The 16,692-nt window shown below is 38.1% G+C and overlaps 1 long non-coding RNA gene and 1 other non-coding gene across 2 annotated transcripts; both read left to right on the top strand.

The window, feature by feature from the left end:
• The first annotated feature begins 12,971 nt into the window (after window positions 1–12,971).
• Window positions 12,972–16,387, top strand: LOC135595154 (uncharacterized). Its single transcript, XR_010480290.1, has 2 exons — window positions 12,972–13,724; window positions 16,023–16,387. It is a non-coding gene; the product is annotated as an uncharacterized LOC135595154 (long non-coding RNA).
• Window positions 15,409–15,484, top strand: LOC135596302 (small nucleolar RNA R160). Its single transcript, XR_010480921.1, has one exon. It is a non-coding gene; the product is annotated as a small nucleolar RNA R160 (small nucleolar RNA).
• Window positions 16,388–16,692: the final 305 nt, after the last annotated feature.

Below are 16,692 nucleotides of genomic sequence, written 5' to 3' on the forward strand. Positions count from 1 at the left end.
GATCATTTGGTGTGATTGCTTATACACATACTAGATATGTATATATATTTGCATGCGATGTAGATATATATTAAATATGTATATGTGTGACATGTCATATTAGGAGACCAAATCATAGAAACATCTCTCTCGATAATATTAAGTCGGTAAACGTGAGGCAATTAGATTGACCCACGTGGTCTTCCATCGTTATAACTAGGAACCGATTCCCGGTATAGGTTAAGTTGGTCGAGTCCCTCGAGACTCACCTATATCGCGATTCGCTATCTTGCTTACGATATAGAGATGCCACCGGTGACCTGAGGGCATGGTATGCTTGGTCGAGTCCCTCGAGGGTATATCATCAAATCAGACTCATCTTGTAACGAATGTGTTGACTTAACCGAGCATCATGGTTAGTCGAGTCCCTCGAGACCATGGTGATTCGGAGGCCGAATAGGACAGGAATCACAAGGAGTTGTGATCGGCAAGAGTTGCCTACCTTTTAGGCTTAGTGTGATTGGTCGAGTCCCTCGAGGTTATACTAAGATGCTAATTGGATCCTGATCCTCACTAGAAGTCTGCCGGAGACTTCCGTTTCATGTGCTAAGGGTGACTCGTTAGTAAAATAGTGGGAGTATATTAAGATAGAAGTCCATATCTTGGTAGTTTATTTCTTGTAAAATCTGCATATTATTTATTTCTGCTGCATCTTTATTTTTTGGAAAATATCGCTTTCAAATCCCTTACGTGGCATACTTGATGTCAATCGCCTCACTGGTCCAAATTATACGGATTGGCTCCGTAACTTGAGAATTGTTCTCACGGAGATAAAAAAATCGTGTACGTCCTTGATACAGTGATGCCTACGCCCGAAGAAGGGGCAAGCGAGGATGAGATCGCTCGCTACGTGAAGTACATTGATGACTCCACTCTTGCTCAGTGCTATATGTTGGGCTCTATGACTCCTAAGTTATAGAGACAACATGAAAAGATGGATGTCAGATCCATTCTCCTACATGTCCGCAAATTGTTTGAGGAACAGGGAAGGACTCAGCGATATGAGATATCCAAGAGCCTCTTCCGCGCTAGGATGACTAAGGGGACACTGGTTCAGAACCATGTCCTAAAGACGATTGAGTGGATAGAGATACTCACAGGTCTAGGAATGGTCCTAGAGGATAACTTGTGTGTGGACAGTGTGCTTTAGTCCCTACCAGATTCTTTTTCACAGTTCAAAATGAATTTTAATATGAACAAGCTTGATGTGACTCTCCTAGAGCTCCTCAATATGTTGAGGGAGGCCGAGAGTACTATTAAGAAAGAGAAGCCAATTCTCTACACTGGTGAGACCAAAAAGAAAAGGAAAGCAAAAAAGGTCCCTTAAGAAGGGAAAGGGCAAGGGCAGACCAAGTAAAGCAAAGGTTGCTAAGAAAGACCAAACAAAGGACAAAGGCCAAAGCTTCCACTATAGTAAAGATGGGCATTGGAAGTGGAACTGCAAAGAGTACCTTGTAGAGAGGGCGAAATAGAAGCTTGGAGAAGCTTCAAGTACATTCATGATCAATCTCCAATTGTCAGAATTTTGTGATAGAGCATTGGTATTGGATACTAGTATTGCTTATCACATCTACAATTTATTGTAAATTCTAGCAAAGCCGAGGGGAGATTGGCGAGAGGAATATTGCATAAAGGTTTGTTTATGCTAGACACTACTCTACATATCATGAATGTAAATGTGTCCAAGAGGAAACGAGATGAGATGAACAATGCATACCTGTGGCATTGTAGACTAAGTCATATCAATGAAAGAATGATTCAAAAGTTGCTAAATGATGGATATCTAGATCCATTCGACTATGTGTCGTATGCAACTTGCGAGCCTTGCCTTCGTGGAAAACTGACCAACTCTCCATTTAGTGGAACTAGAGAGAGAGCCACTGAGCTGTTGGAACTCATACATAGTGATGTATGTGGACCCATGTCAACTCATGCCATTGATAGTTACTCCTACTTCATTAACTTTACTGATGATTTCTCAATGTATGGATATATGTACTTAATGAAGTACAAATCTGAGGCTTTTGAGAAATTCAAAGAGTATAAGAATGAGGTGGAGAACCAGACTGAAAAGAGTATCAAAACTCTTCGATCAGATCGAGGAGGTGAGTACTTAAGTACAGAGTTTACTCAGTTCCTCAAGGACCATGGGAACCTCCTTATACACCTCAGCTCAATGGTGTCTCTAGAAGGAGGAATCGTACGCTATTAGATATGGTACGGTCCATGATGAGTTTCGCTGACCTACCCATCTTATTCTAGGGATATACCCTAGAGACCGTAGCTTACCTTCTGAACAGAGTTCTAACTAAGTCGATAGTGTCTACACCATATGAGATATGAAAAGGGAAGAAGCATGATCTTAAGGTTGTTAAGATTTGGGGCTACCTTACCCACGTTAAAAGACACAACCCTGATAAATTAGAATCAAGGACAGAGCGATGCAAATTTGTGGGATACCCCAATGAAACTTGTGGGTATTATTTCTATCATCTCGAGGACCAAAAGGTCTTTGTAGCTAAGAGAGTAGTGTTCCATGAGAAGGAACACATTTTTAGCAGAGATAGTGAGAGAATGATAGAGTTGAGCGAGGTTGGAAAACCAAGCTCAAGCACCACTCTACAGCCTGAGTCTGTTCAGGTACCTAATACACAAGTTTCAACTTTATGTAGGTCTGATAGAGTATCCCATCCTCCTGAGAGATATGTGGCACATATTAGATGAGAGGATGTTGAGGATATTGATCCTCAGACCTACGAGGAGGCTATTATGAGTATAGATTCCGAGAAGTGGCAAGAAGCCATGAATTCTGAGATGGATTCTATATACTCCAATAAGGTTTGGAACCTAGTTGATACGCCCGAAGGTATTGTACCCATCGGTTGCAAGTGGATTTTTAAGAAAAAGATCGGAGTAGATGGAAAGGTAGAGACCTATAAAGCAAGGCTAGTGGCTAAGGGGTATCGTCAAAGGCAAGGTGTTGACTACAACGAAACCTTCTCACCCGTATCAATGCTAAATTCCATCAGAATTCTATTACCTATTGCAGCACACTATAATTATGAGATCTGGCAGATGGATGTGAAAACCACATTCCTCAATGAGAACCTCGATGAGGAGGTGTATATGATGCAACCTGAGGGATTCGTGTCGAAGAACTGCCCAGATAAGGTGTGTAGGTTGCTTAGATCCATTTATGGACTAAAGTAAGTTTCTCGAAGTTGGAACATAAGATTTGATGAGGCAATCAGATCATATGACTTCGTTAAGAACGAAGATGAGCCTTGTGTGTACAGGAAGGTAAGTGGGAGCGCTATCACCTTTTTGGTGTTATATATGGATGACATCCTGATCATTGGGAATGACGTAGGAATGCTATCTACAGTAAAGGCTTGGTTATCTAGACACTTCTCCATGAAGGACCTAGGGGAAGCATCCTATGTCTTGGGGATTAGAATCTAGAGAGATAGATTCAAGAGGATGCTTGGCTTGTCCTAGTCTAAGTACATAGAAACCATTGTCAAAAGTTTTGGCATGGAAAATTCCAAGAGAGGTCTCAAACCAATGAGACATTGGATATCACTTTCAACGAGTACGTCCCCAAAGACTCCAGACGAAAGGGCGAACATGGATATGATACCTTATGCCTCAGCAATATGGTCTATCATGTATGCTATGCTATGTTCTAGGCTTGATATAGCGTATGCTCTGAGTGTCACGAGCAGGTATCAAGCGGATCCAGGCTTGGAGCACTGGAAAGCAGTAAAGTGTATCCTTAAGTACTTGAGAAGGACTAAGGATCTTTTACTAGTATATGGAGGTAATAGCCTTAAGGTTGAAGGCTACACTAACTCAAGTTTTCAGTCTGATATCGATGATAGCAAGTCGAATTCAAAGTATGTGTACACCTTGAATGGAGGAGCAGTGTGCTGGAAGAGTTCCAAGCAAGATACCAATGCTGACTCGACCACAGAGGCGGAGTACATTGCTGCATCAGATGCAGCAAAGGAGGGAGTCTAGGTGAAGAAGTTCATCACAGATTTAGGAGTCGTGCCGGGTAGTAGAAGTTGACTTCCTTATATTGCGACAACTATGGGGCGATTACTCAAATAAGGGAACCCGGGTCTCATCAGAAGTGTTCTAAGGATGTTCCAGCTTATCAAAGAGATCGTAACCCAAGGAGATGTAGTAGTTGAAAGAGTTCCATCCGAAGATAACATTACAGATCCACTGACAAAGCCGTTGTCTCAGATTGTCTTTGAGCGTCACAGGGGTCTGATGGGGATCAGACATATAGGTGATTGGCTTTAAGTCAAGTGGGAGATTGCTAGTCATAAGTGTCTAGCAAGCCAATCACCTGAGTGATGGCACGTGTGACTTGATACAGAATCTTTTTGCTTATTATATTTTGGCGTATATCACTTTATAACTATTGCATAAATGCATATATATATTGTGATGTCCTTGGATTTGTGCAATAGGAACGGATCGTGATGAGATCATGATAATGAGATCGATTCACCTTTAAACACATATCTTCAATAATCCCGGTCATAGGTTACTCGAGAGGGATATCATGATAACCGGACAGACTGGTGTGCTGTATACCCGTCCATATGATGGATGCAGCTGGTCTCATAGCTGCTCGTGTAGGGACACTAGGGATACAGTACAGGTGCTTATTAGAGAATGAGTTCACTAATCGATCCGCTTACGGAATGTTGGATGGTTGATGATGCCTTATTGTCAGACAGCGATTCCGTAGTCCTAGTGGTGTATCTGGTCCTTAGACTTGAGACACCAAGGATGTCCTATATGAGTGCTCCACTCTTTGATACCAGACTTATAGGTTTGGCTGTCCCAGATCTAGTACAGTTGGTCATTGGGAGTGATAGTCGACCTTACTATGGCTATTGAGTGTCGATAGAGGATCATCCACTCTCGGCGTCATAAGAGGAATATCTCATGTGTTCTTGCTCAGACAAATCCCTGGCCAGGGTCATTCGGGTTGAGAGAAAATGAGTTCTCCGGGAGAATCCGATTAGAGCGAGACTCGAGTAGAAATCGTATGGGTCTGACAGCACCATGCTCGATATACGGTCTCTGGGATATTAGATGGGTGAGGGACTATAGGTACACGGAAACTGAGGACAGATAGGTCCAATAGATTAGATTCCCCTATATCGTCTGGGGACTATGGCATAGTGGCCTAGTACGTCCGTAGTCGATTAGTCAAGTGAATTATTATAGAGATAATAATTCACTGAGTTAGAAGGAGTTCTGACAGGTATGACTCACGGCCAGCTCGATATTGGGCCTAGAGGGTCACACACATATGGTAGGCATTGCGATGAGTAGAGGTTCGGATATGAGATATCCGACGGAGCCCTTGTCTTATTGGATATCCAATAAGCCCCTGAATTATTGGATCCCATGGACGAGATCCAATAAGAGCCCTTGAGAGATTATTGGATAGAGATCCAGTAATCTAAAAGGCTTGGGTTATTGGATGCAGATCCAATACCTGCTAGGGGAGGATCCATTAGGGTTTGACAGGGGACATCTATAAATAGGAGGGATTCAAAGCCTCATAGGCTAGAGCCTTTGCTTGCCTTTCCTATTGTCCTCCCCCTCTTCACCTCAGAGCAGGCCTGGAGTTTTGAGGAGCATCGTCGTAGCCCTACTGTGTGGATCACCGCTAGAGAGGAGGACGCTTGACTTCCTTCACCCTCTCCTAAAGATCTGCAAGGAAACAGGGATATATGATCTCCCTAGGTAACACAACCTACCTCTATATGCAGTTTTAAGTTTTGCGGATTTTGCGCACTAATCTTCGCACGATGACAAACTTTTCTTTGGGAATCAGAGATTTTATTTTCTTGTACTTCCGCTGCGCATGTGATGTCGCCCCCAAGATTTCCAAACACTTGGGGCACTGTTTGGGCTTCTTATTGGGCCCAACACAATGATTACATAGGCCTACTTGGCCCTTAATTGAGTTGGCCCAAATCCAAGCCCAATTACGTGCTAACTACGATTCTAAAGACATATTCTAAGCTAAACATGTCCGTAAGTCTTGGTTCTTCTAGCGAGCTTCCAACAATCTTCGGGCGAACATCCGACGATCTCTTGGCAATGTTCCGGTGGACTCCTAGCAAGATCCTAGACTTCACGACGATCTTCTTGGCGAGTTCCGACGAGCTTCTTGGCAAGCTCCGCGACTTCTCGGTTGGTTCCGCCAGAACCTCCGACGAACGTCAGAACTTCCGATGAACTCTCAAACTCCTAATGATGTCGCATCCTTGACTCCGGGACTTCAATTTGCTTTATGTCTTGCTCTCGTAGTTAATCCTGGACATGTAAAAACATACTTCAATCTAGACAATTAATACTAAGCATTAATCAAGTTGTCCAACATGTCATTGGTCCCTCGACGCTTCGTCCGATTCTTCGGCACATCGTCCTCTCTTGCGGCCTATTGCCCAATCGGCCAATTGACTCTACAACTCTGATATCCTTGGCGCAATATCCGCTCTTCTTGGCTTGATGCTCGAATCCATGGCTCGAAGCCTTCTATCGATACATCGACCGATTCACCGGCCCGACATCCAATTTTCTAACATGTTCCTTAGGCCCAACATGATTTTTCCTCCTTTAATTGTCTCATCCTAATCAAAGCATCCTATGTCATTCAAAATACAGATTAAAACATAAATATATATCAATTGGTTTATCATCAAAATACGAGATTCAACAAAACCGATTAGAGCTAGACTCGAGTAGAAACCATATGGGCCTAACAATACCATATTCGGTATGTGGTCTCTAGGGTATTAGATAGATGAGGGACTATAGATACATAGTAACTGAGGAGAAATAAGTCCAATGGATTGGATCTCCTGTATCGTAATAGCCTAGTACATCCGTAATTTATGAGTCGAGTGAATTATTACAGAGATAATAATTCACTAAGTTATAAAGAGTTCTAATAAGTATGACTCACAGCTAGCTCAATATTGAGGCTAGAGGGTCATACACATATGATAGGTGTTGCGATGAGTAGAGGTTTGGATATGAGATATTCGCTAGAGCCTCTATCTTATTGGATATCCAATAAGCTTCTGAATTATTAGATCCTATGATTGAGATATAATAAGAGCAAATAAGAGATTATTAGGTAGAGACCCACTAATCTAAGAGGCTTGGGTAGTTGGATGGAGATCCAATACCCAATATGGCAAAATCCATTTGGAGTAAGTTTATAGGATGGCTCTATAAATAGGAGGGAACCAAAGGGCCATGGGTTGGGTTTTTTTTAGCTGCCTTCTCTTATTCTCCTCTCTCTCTCTCTCTCTCTCTCCTCCTCATACTGTAGCCCTTATTTGGGGTGTGTGGATAGCAAGAAAGGGCAACCCCTTCTTGATTGCGTGGTGCGTGCAAGGAAGAGTTTTGGACCGCAATTTGAGGAGCGTCTTCACAGCTCCTACCGTGTGGATCACCACTAAAGAGGAGGGCATTTGAACTTTTTCATCTAATTCCACATATCTATAGGAATTTAGGGATATACGATCTCCCTAGGTAATTCTCTTACACGGGGTTTTTCGATTTCGCGGGTTTTTGTGCATCAATTTTTGTATGATAATAAAAAACTTTTTTCTATGAGAATTCTGTGATTTTATTTTTTATCCTTTTGTTGTGCGTGTGATGTCACCCTAGATTTTCCAACAATGGTATCATAGTCAGGTTGTTCACGCAAAATATTAGCTTTTAAATTACGTGTGTTGTGTTCAATCACGTTAAAATTATTTTACGCGATTGTTGTGATTTTTTATCATAATTTTTAAATCTGTGCTGTATTTTTTTTTTTTTTACTGTTAAAAGGTATTTTAGAGATGACTTTGTTGACACAAAAGGAAGAAAGGTTCTTAGAAGTTTCCAACGAAAAAATTAAATTTTTGAGGTAATAAGAAGTTTTCAAGACATGCCAGCCATACCAGTCGGAATCTGGGGCATAGTGTCGCCGTTTAAAAGTAAATGTAAGCTTTTTTAGCAGTAGCCCTCCCTAGGTGATGTGCTTTCTAAACCCATCTATGGAGCAATATCAATGGAGTTAATGCGACAAATCAACTCCTGTCCAAACCCCTCCGATAGCAATTGGAAGTCCCAGCTACTAGATCAGATGAGAGCAACAACAGTAGCTTCCTCAGATATGAGTAAAGGATTAACAAAAGTAGGTTATAAAAGAATAGGTAAGTATCACGGTTGAAAGTTTGTAAACAATTTTCAATCAATTTATTAATACCAAGTCTAAGTTGAATTAAAACTTGCATAAAAAGGTACCAACTTCAACTACCATGTTTAAAATATGAAAGAAACGAAAGAACCATATTTAGCATGAATGACTATGCACCATAAGCTATTATCTTTGTTAAGATAACGATGAATGCAGGATGCCGGTAGGGTATATTTAAATAGAAAAAGATCTTGAATGGAAAGACCCTCGTTATCTTTGGCATCTGTGACAATTGCCCAATCAAGAAGGTGAACATCTTTAGTATCAAGATTATTCTGTCAAGAAAAATTTCTGATAAGGATTTCAGTTTTATGTAAGATAAAATCAAAGATCCAGTTGCGCTAGTGGTATGTAAAGAAATAAAATTTTAAAATAGATTTGATTAACATCAGGCGGAAGAAGTAATAAGAGATTACTTGACACTATCCCAAGAAATCATTCCACCAGCCAACATATAAATTTCCTACTATCTTGAGCATATGATCTTTTGTCCTCTTTAAATATTTTATAACTCTTTTAGCTACCTTCCAATGATTTATTCTAGGATTGCTTATGTATCTGTCTAATACTCGAACAATGTACGTAATATCTGGATACGTACAAACTTGTGCATACATTAGACTCCCTATAGCTGATGCATAGGGAATCTTCTACATTTCTTGAGTTTCCATATTTCTTTTAGGGCACTGATTGAGATTGAACTTGTCTTCGTTTGCAATAGGAGTGTCTCTTGGTTTACAATCTTGCATACCAAACCTTTTGAGTACCTAATCGATATAGCTCATTATGATAATCCTAGAATACCTCGAGATCTATCTCGGTGTATCTAGATTCCTAATACAAAATATGCGTCACTAAGATCTTTCATCTCAGGATAGAAATATCTTGGTTTCATGCAATATACCTATATCATTTGTGGTAAGCAGAATATTATCCACATACACGCAATCATCAACATTATTCATCTCAAAACCAAATGAGATAATTATTTGATAAAATTTGTGATACCACTGATGAGATGTTTATTTTAGCCCATAGATGGATTTTATTAATTTACATATCATTTTTTTTGGGTCTCCTAATACAAAGTATTCTAATTGTACCATATAAATTATTTCATCAATATTTTTATTGAGAAACGTTGTTTTGATATCCATCTTATGAAACTCTAAATCAAAATGTGTCTAGAACCATAATTATTCTACAAGAGTCTTTCGTTAAAATCGGAGAGGTCTTTTTAAAGTCAATCTCTTCCTTTTGAGTATAGCCCATTGCCACAAGACATTCCTAAGATAGTCCATGAAAAGTTTTATCAAAATCGAGTTTGATTATAATTAAATGATTTTTGCTTTTAGAGGAGAACATAGTATGAGCAGCTTCTTAGGTAATTAAGATATTGTCATGCATTCGGAAGACATGCAGATTGATTGAATCTAATTAGATTTAAAGAAAATGGGTTTTAAGCGATTAGAAAGAACATTAGCGAGACTTCTATAATTCACGTTAGATAGAGCAATTGGTCAAATATGCACAACAGCAGTTGGACTTTTTAACCTTTAGAATGGAAGTGAGGAAAGTTTTAGCCCAACTCAATAGGATCTGGGCATGCTGGTGAAACCAGTAGAAAACCTTAATAAAGGAAGGAGCAAGAGTGTCCCAATAAGCCTTTTAAAATTCACAAGTGAAATCGTCATGCCCCGAACTTTTTCGAAGACCTAGAGATTGGATTACAGAGTGAATTTCTACGAGAGAAAAAGGTTTAACGAGCTAAGAGCTCTCGATGGAGGTTATACCTCGTAGGGTAGGCATTTGTATTCATGAAGGAATCTAAGTGAGATGTATTTCAAAGTTCTGTGTAATGATGATAAAATAAAATCATAATGTTATTGATATCATGCGTTAGACTTTTGTTGGGTCTATTATGGCTCTAATAAAATTTTGATGATGATGATAGACCGAAAGTATTTGACATTTTATCACTATCATTGACCCAATAATATTTGGCTTTAGCCTATATTTTTTTATCATATTAAAACTAATTGATAATTATAGAGAAAACCCAAATATAACGATTGAGAATCAGTTCATTGTATTATCGCTTGATATCAGTGATATATACCGATCTAATAAGAAATCAATATGTGCGATACATCGGTATGCCCATATGTATCATGTGTGGATATGCTCAATATGATTTGGTATATACTATATTAAGAACTGATCGATATATCGGTACGAATTGATAAAGTGAACCATAGATCCAAGTAATTAAAACGTGAAGCTATTCAAAACTATATTATAGTCTACCCTTATTTCAATATGAAAAGACACCTCACAAAAGTTTTGATGAAATAGATCAAGAGGGTTTGAGGAATCGGTAGGATGTATCCGGTTCGATTTGATAAGATTAAATCTCAGGATATTTAGACTAAAAGTTTTGAAAGCCAAACAAATTTAGTACCAACAATATTAGTGGTTTTAATCTGAAATTTAAGTGGTGAATGATCCAAAGATTAATCAAAAAGCTAACCAAGCAGAATTACCAAAGATACCATCTAAGCGAATAGAAATACGTTTGCGATTATTACACCAAGTGTATTTATAATGGAAAAAACCCAAATCAATAAATTTCAGATTAAATCAGAATTTCTAACAAAAAATTTAATTTGTTAGACTGATGGGCTAACTAACCTATCAACTTCGTTTGGTCTAAACCACTGACCAAAATGCTAAAACTGAAGTTGATAGTAATACACTCATCAGACTCTTATAAGTCAATCTTAATTTTTGCCCACTTTCGATATAGGACTAATCATGGGTGTTACAGACGTACTTGTAACTTAATAGGAGAACACTATGATTAAAGCATAGGGACAAAGCTACAGGGAAAAAAAAAAAAAAAAAAGCCAACTTATCATGTCAGGACATATTTTGAAAAGTGAGGGAAAAAGACGTGCCAGACTAATATTATAAACAAAACTTTTGAAAATACCCAAAAAGAGGGCTTTTCCCTTTAATTCGCCAAGAAAATATTATCGACAAAACTTGGACCGATCATCTTCCAAGGGTATAAATTTTCCTCTAAAAGCAAAGAAGTTTTGCAGTAAATATGGTAAAGAAAAAATAACTATTGCCATAAAAACTTGAAACTGTATATTTTCGGTTTAAATCATTCAAATATGAGTTAATTATAGATTATTCCTAATAGTTAGTTACTATTAAATTGATATTTCTATAGTTCCATAAAAGTTAAATTGATATTTTTATATTTAAAAAATAATTTTTCAGAGTATAAATAAATATACGATCCAAACATTAAGAGTGGCTAATTTGTTATAAGATTTTACGTTGATAAACTAGAAAAGGGCTCGGCTATGCTTCCGCCTCTCGAACAATTCGTACCCTTCCTTTTCAAAGAACAGGCTATAAGACCCATTAGGTTTGGGGATCAGAAATCCCGTTCGGTTATAAAACCTTAAAGGTTCGACCTCGTTCGCAACCGTAGTTAAGTTGTGATCGGGGATCGCATCATGGGCCTCTGCCACCGGTTCTCTTTTCGATATCTTGATATTTGGATTCTGACATTATTTTCTATTCCCTGTCCCAAAGTATCTAGTTTTGGATAGAAAAATTATACCATAAATGGCTCATTAAAAATAAAAAAAATTAGAAAATCATGTCATCAGGTATATTTGGGACCATTTCAAATAGCTCTCATCGTGGTTTCCAAATCACCCATTTTGGTTTCGATTTTTCAAAATGAGGAATCGGAATCAAACAGATGTAATAGATGTATAATATAAAAAAATATAATATTTATAAAAAAAATATAATTATAATATTTATAAAAATATAATATTTATAATATTATAATATATTATAAAAAAAAAATAATATTTATAATATTATAATATTATAATATTATAAAAAATTATAATATTTATAAAAAAAATATTTAACTAAACAATTATAATATAAAAAATATAATTATATTTATAAAATTTAAAAAATAGATGTATAATTATAATGGGCAAAGCTGACATAAAGAAATAAATACATCTTTTGAAAAAGTAAAATTATAAAAAAATTTAACCATTTTATAGATTCAAACCAAGAATTCTTCAAATTAAATTTTATAATTTAACCACTGTACCATAAGTTATATATAATTTATTTTTATCTTTAAACTATTTTGAACCCGAAACCATCAGTTTAAAACCAAAACTATTTTTAAACTAGCAAATCATCAAATCGATTCGGTTTTGATCGTTGTCGACAACCCCGCTGAAGGGTACCACCCGCAGCTGCGCATCACGGCCCCGCGCCGGCAGCGATTGCTTGCGAGCGGTGGCTGCACCACGCAGCAGCCACACGGGGATGCCGGTGGCACCACGGGCATCTCGCACCGCCTGTGAACGTGGTGCCCACGAAAGGCGGCGGCCGCCCTCACGCATAATGTTGGCGTCTGCGGAAGGCCGGTGGCCGCATATGGCGGCAGCGACCGCGCGCGGGCACAGGCGACACCCAGGCGGCGGCCGCGCGTGGGCAGGCCACGCCAAGGCGGCGGCCACTCGCGGCAGCGGCCGCGCGCGAGCAGAGGCAGCGCAGGCTAGGTTTTTGACATATTTACATTTTTGCTCTCGAGGCTAGGGTTTTTGTCAAATTATAGTTTTGCCCTTTACAAATATCATAATTCCAATTTATGTCCATTATTATAAATTTCGTACCCTTTTCGATAAGCAGGCTATTATAAGGCCCATTAGGCATGGGGATCGGAAACCCCACCCGGTTATAAAACCCTAAAGGATCGACCTCGTTCGCAGCCGCAGTTAGGTTGTGATCGGGGATCGCATCGTGGGCCTCTGCGGCTGGTTTGGTTTCCCATTAATCTTCGATGGTTTGGATCTTGATCTTTGGATTCTGGCATTCTTTTCTGTTCCCTGGAAGGATCTGGTTTTGGATAGAAAAATGGTAGTCGGGGCCCTCGTAGTCGTTATTTAGCCTTCTGTGTTCTTCTTTTTGCCAATTCCTGCTTGTGATACTGACAAGCTTCGACGATCGTCAAAAGCAGAGAGTAGAAGAAAATAGAAGGGGAGGGGCACGGTTTCTCCCGATCTTATGTTCTTACCTTGGGTGTTAAGCTAGCTTTTTTATTTGTGCATTTAGTTTTTCTTAGTGATTTTAGATTTTCTTTTGCGGGTTCTTTTGGAGAAAATAAGGATATTATTTTGATTTCTTTTCTTGTTGTTTTCAGGTTTTGGAGAAAATAAGGATATTATATTAGGCAATCTTGAAAGGTTTGGCAGACAATCTAAATGTGCTAATTTCGATGGCTTAGATTGAAAAGCCAATTGGTAACCTAAGTAACAATGTTTTCGGAATTAGCATGAAGGTACCCTTTCTAATCCATCGTTGTCGATAGAGAGTTTGAGACAGCATGGAAGTGTGTGACATTGTTGCATCAGTCCATGCTCCCTAAAATTTTTCATGGGTGGTTTATCCTTCCTAGATAGCAATTTTTTTCTAGTTCAGTGGTGACGAATGTTCAAAATATCTTATCTGAGATATTTTCTTAAATACGAACTGATAAGTTTGAAAAGGATGTTACCTTCTTAATAGTCCGTTAGAAGCTTATCCATTATTCTATCTTAGTTGAGGTGTAGAACTATTCTTCTTGATGTAAATGTAGACCTAGACCTTTGACATGCTTTACAAACATGAATTATATTGATCTCTGGCATCCATGTAACTTTTTCATTAACTTGATGTCATGAGCTCTCACATGAATTTAACTTCTACACAGTATTAAATGGTATATTGGAAAATTTAGTAAATGTGCACTATTAGCCCCTTGCTGCTATTACGTTGGCTGCAAGGAAATGACGAGAAATTGGTATCAAGGTGCTATATTGATGAATTGGCAGAAGAAATATTGATTCATAGGTTGATGTAGTTACTTCATCCTGTGTAATTCTTTTGTCAAAATTGGTTTCATTCTTGATGCTATTTCTTTTTATAGATTCTATATACAGAAATTGAAGTTTGCTATTTTTTTTCTATGAATAATATTATCATATATATATATACACATATGTGTGTGTATCTCCTTATATATTCCCAAAAAGCATGGCTAAGTTTTTCTTTCAAACATTGAGTATTAGTATCACTTTAGCTTTCTCTTTGTCCTGATTGTTAAGATGCACATTTAAGCAATTTTCTTCAAAGACTGATAAAAGAGAATTAATGTGCATTTCCGTATTTTTGGTACTTTGTCATAATTACTTCAGTCACTCTGGTTTGTCTGCTTACAGACAGCTTGATGCTCTTTGCACCCTGAATTAGGGGTTTAATTGTTTAAAGTAATTGATAAATGTGTGACTGCGGCCCGACACAGGCATTTTAATTTTCTTTGTTATTCAGAATCACTTTGTGGACCTACAACTGGTTAGTCTGTGAATGCATATGACAATTACTTCTTAAGGATGGTTAAAAATTGCATTTCATAATTTACCATGGAATCTCTAGCTAATATCAATTATGCACACTGATAAGGATTTTTGTTGATCACTAGAATTACAACTTGCTCATAAGACAATGTAGTCTGTCTGTATCCTGCTTTGTGAGAAAAGCTTGGGAAAACATATGGGTCGTCTCATAATTGATTTTGTTTCTTGCATCACCTTATGCACATGATATCCATGATTTGCCATGGCAAAGCAAAATGATGAGACTTGTTGATCTAAAGTAAATGTGGATAATAATACTGCAATTGTGATTACTTCATATTGCCAGTTATTTTCTTGAATATGATGGTGGTGGATTTCGCAGAAAGATACCAAGAAAAATATCATTTCATGAGTCATTTTTTAGGTACAAATCCTCTAACTACTATTAACCACTAAAGAATTAATTTGTGTATTGGTAGAGACTTGCTTATGTTTTCGGCACGATCACCAACTCATTCGACAATTTTGCTTGCTTGTTGCCTTGTACGGTAAACATGATGATGTATTGTTAATTTATTTGGTTATAACATCACCTTACATAGAATTATATATTTCTTGGTTTGCTCACAAAGCAAAATGATGAGACTTGTTAATCCGAAGTTAATGTAGATAACACTACAATGGTCTTCAAAGTTCTCTGATTGCTTTAGACTCCTGCTTGGCCCTTGTTACATGGAAGCATTATGAATTTTATATAAAATTATTGTGGTGCAATCAAGCTGGGTTTTTAAACTTATTTTCACTCACATGCATGCCAAGAGCAAAAAGCATGTTGATGATGTATTCATTTCTACAAGCTATTGATGATACAGACTGTTTCTCCCTCCCGGAGTATTATTGTTTAGTCATCGTCACCAGTAATGCATCTATAGTGGAATGCTCCTCCATTACCCTCACAATGACATTCTGGTTTAATTTTTTTGTGGCTTTTTTTTGCTGGTACAAGTTTTATATGTCTTTGGTTATTTATTCTTGTATATTGTTGGGTGCTTGGTGATATTTGTCGATACGAAGATTATAGAAGAAATATAATTATCTCGTAGGGTGATATTTAAGATTAAAATAGCTGCTAGCTCATTTGCGGGAAATGTTTATCTCAAGTTGTTGTTTCAATAAAAAAATAATTATCTTATAAGTGTTGTGATTCCGAAAGTTTTATCTCACATTTTGCTTTGTGTTCTCAGACGAAAGCATCATCGAATCAAAACAAGATTAAAGAGAAGGAAAAATCAAAGTATAATCAAATGAGGAAGGGCCCGAAACTGATCCAAATAAGAAAGGCAGCAGCGGCAGACGGCTTTTTATGGCTCGAGGAAGCGCATATGGTGTAGAGGGAAGGGAACCCAACGATCGAGTGATGCGTGTAGTAGGGTTTCCATCTCGCTCTCAGAAATGGATCGGGTGTCTGTGTTGGGTTTCCATTTAGCTCTTAGAAATGGATCGGATGCACGTGCCATTTCGAGGCTCTCGGCCTCGACAACCACCACTGATCTTTCTTTAAATATTAAAGTCTCCCTTCGCTAATAAATTGTTCGTTTGTCTCCTCTTACCCTGCCATTTACACTTTAGTATTTATATACTTTTTCTGCTCTCCTATTAAGCTATTAGAAAATTATCCTATCTATATATTACACTAACAAAATTAGTCGAACCAAATGCTAAGGAAGCACTTTTCTGCATTAAAGAAACGAATGAGCTATATTCATGGCAAAGTAGGTGGGGGAATGAAATCGAATTGAACGGCCGGACCCCCGCTGACCCGCGGTTCAGCGATTGGATCGGAGCCAGGCTGGACCAACCAATCCGACTCATTTTTAATGCATGATATATGTTAGAATTTGCCCTATAGACCAA

Source organism: Musa acuminata, chromosome BXJ1-10 (genome assembly GCF_036884655.1).
Source record: "Musa acuminata AAA Group cultivar baxijiao chromosome BXJ1-10, Cavendish_Baxijiao_AAA, whole genome shotgun sequence".
Lineage (NCBI taxonomy): Eukaryota > Viridiplantae > Streptophyta > Magnoliopsida > Zingiberales > Musaceae > Musa > Musa acuminata.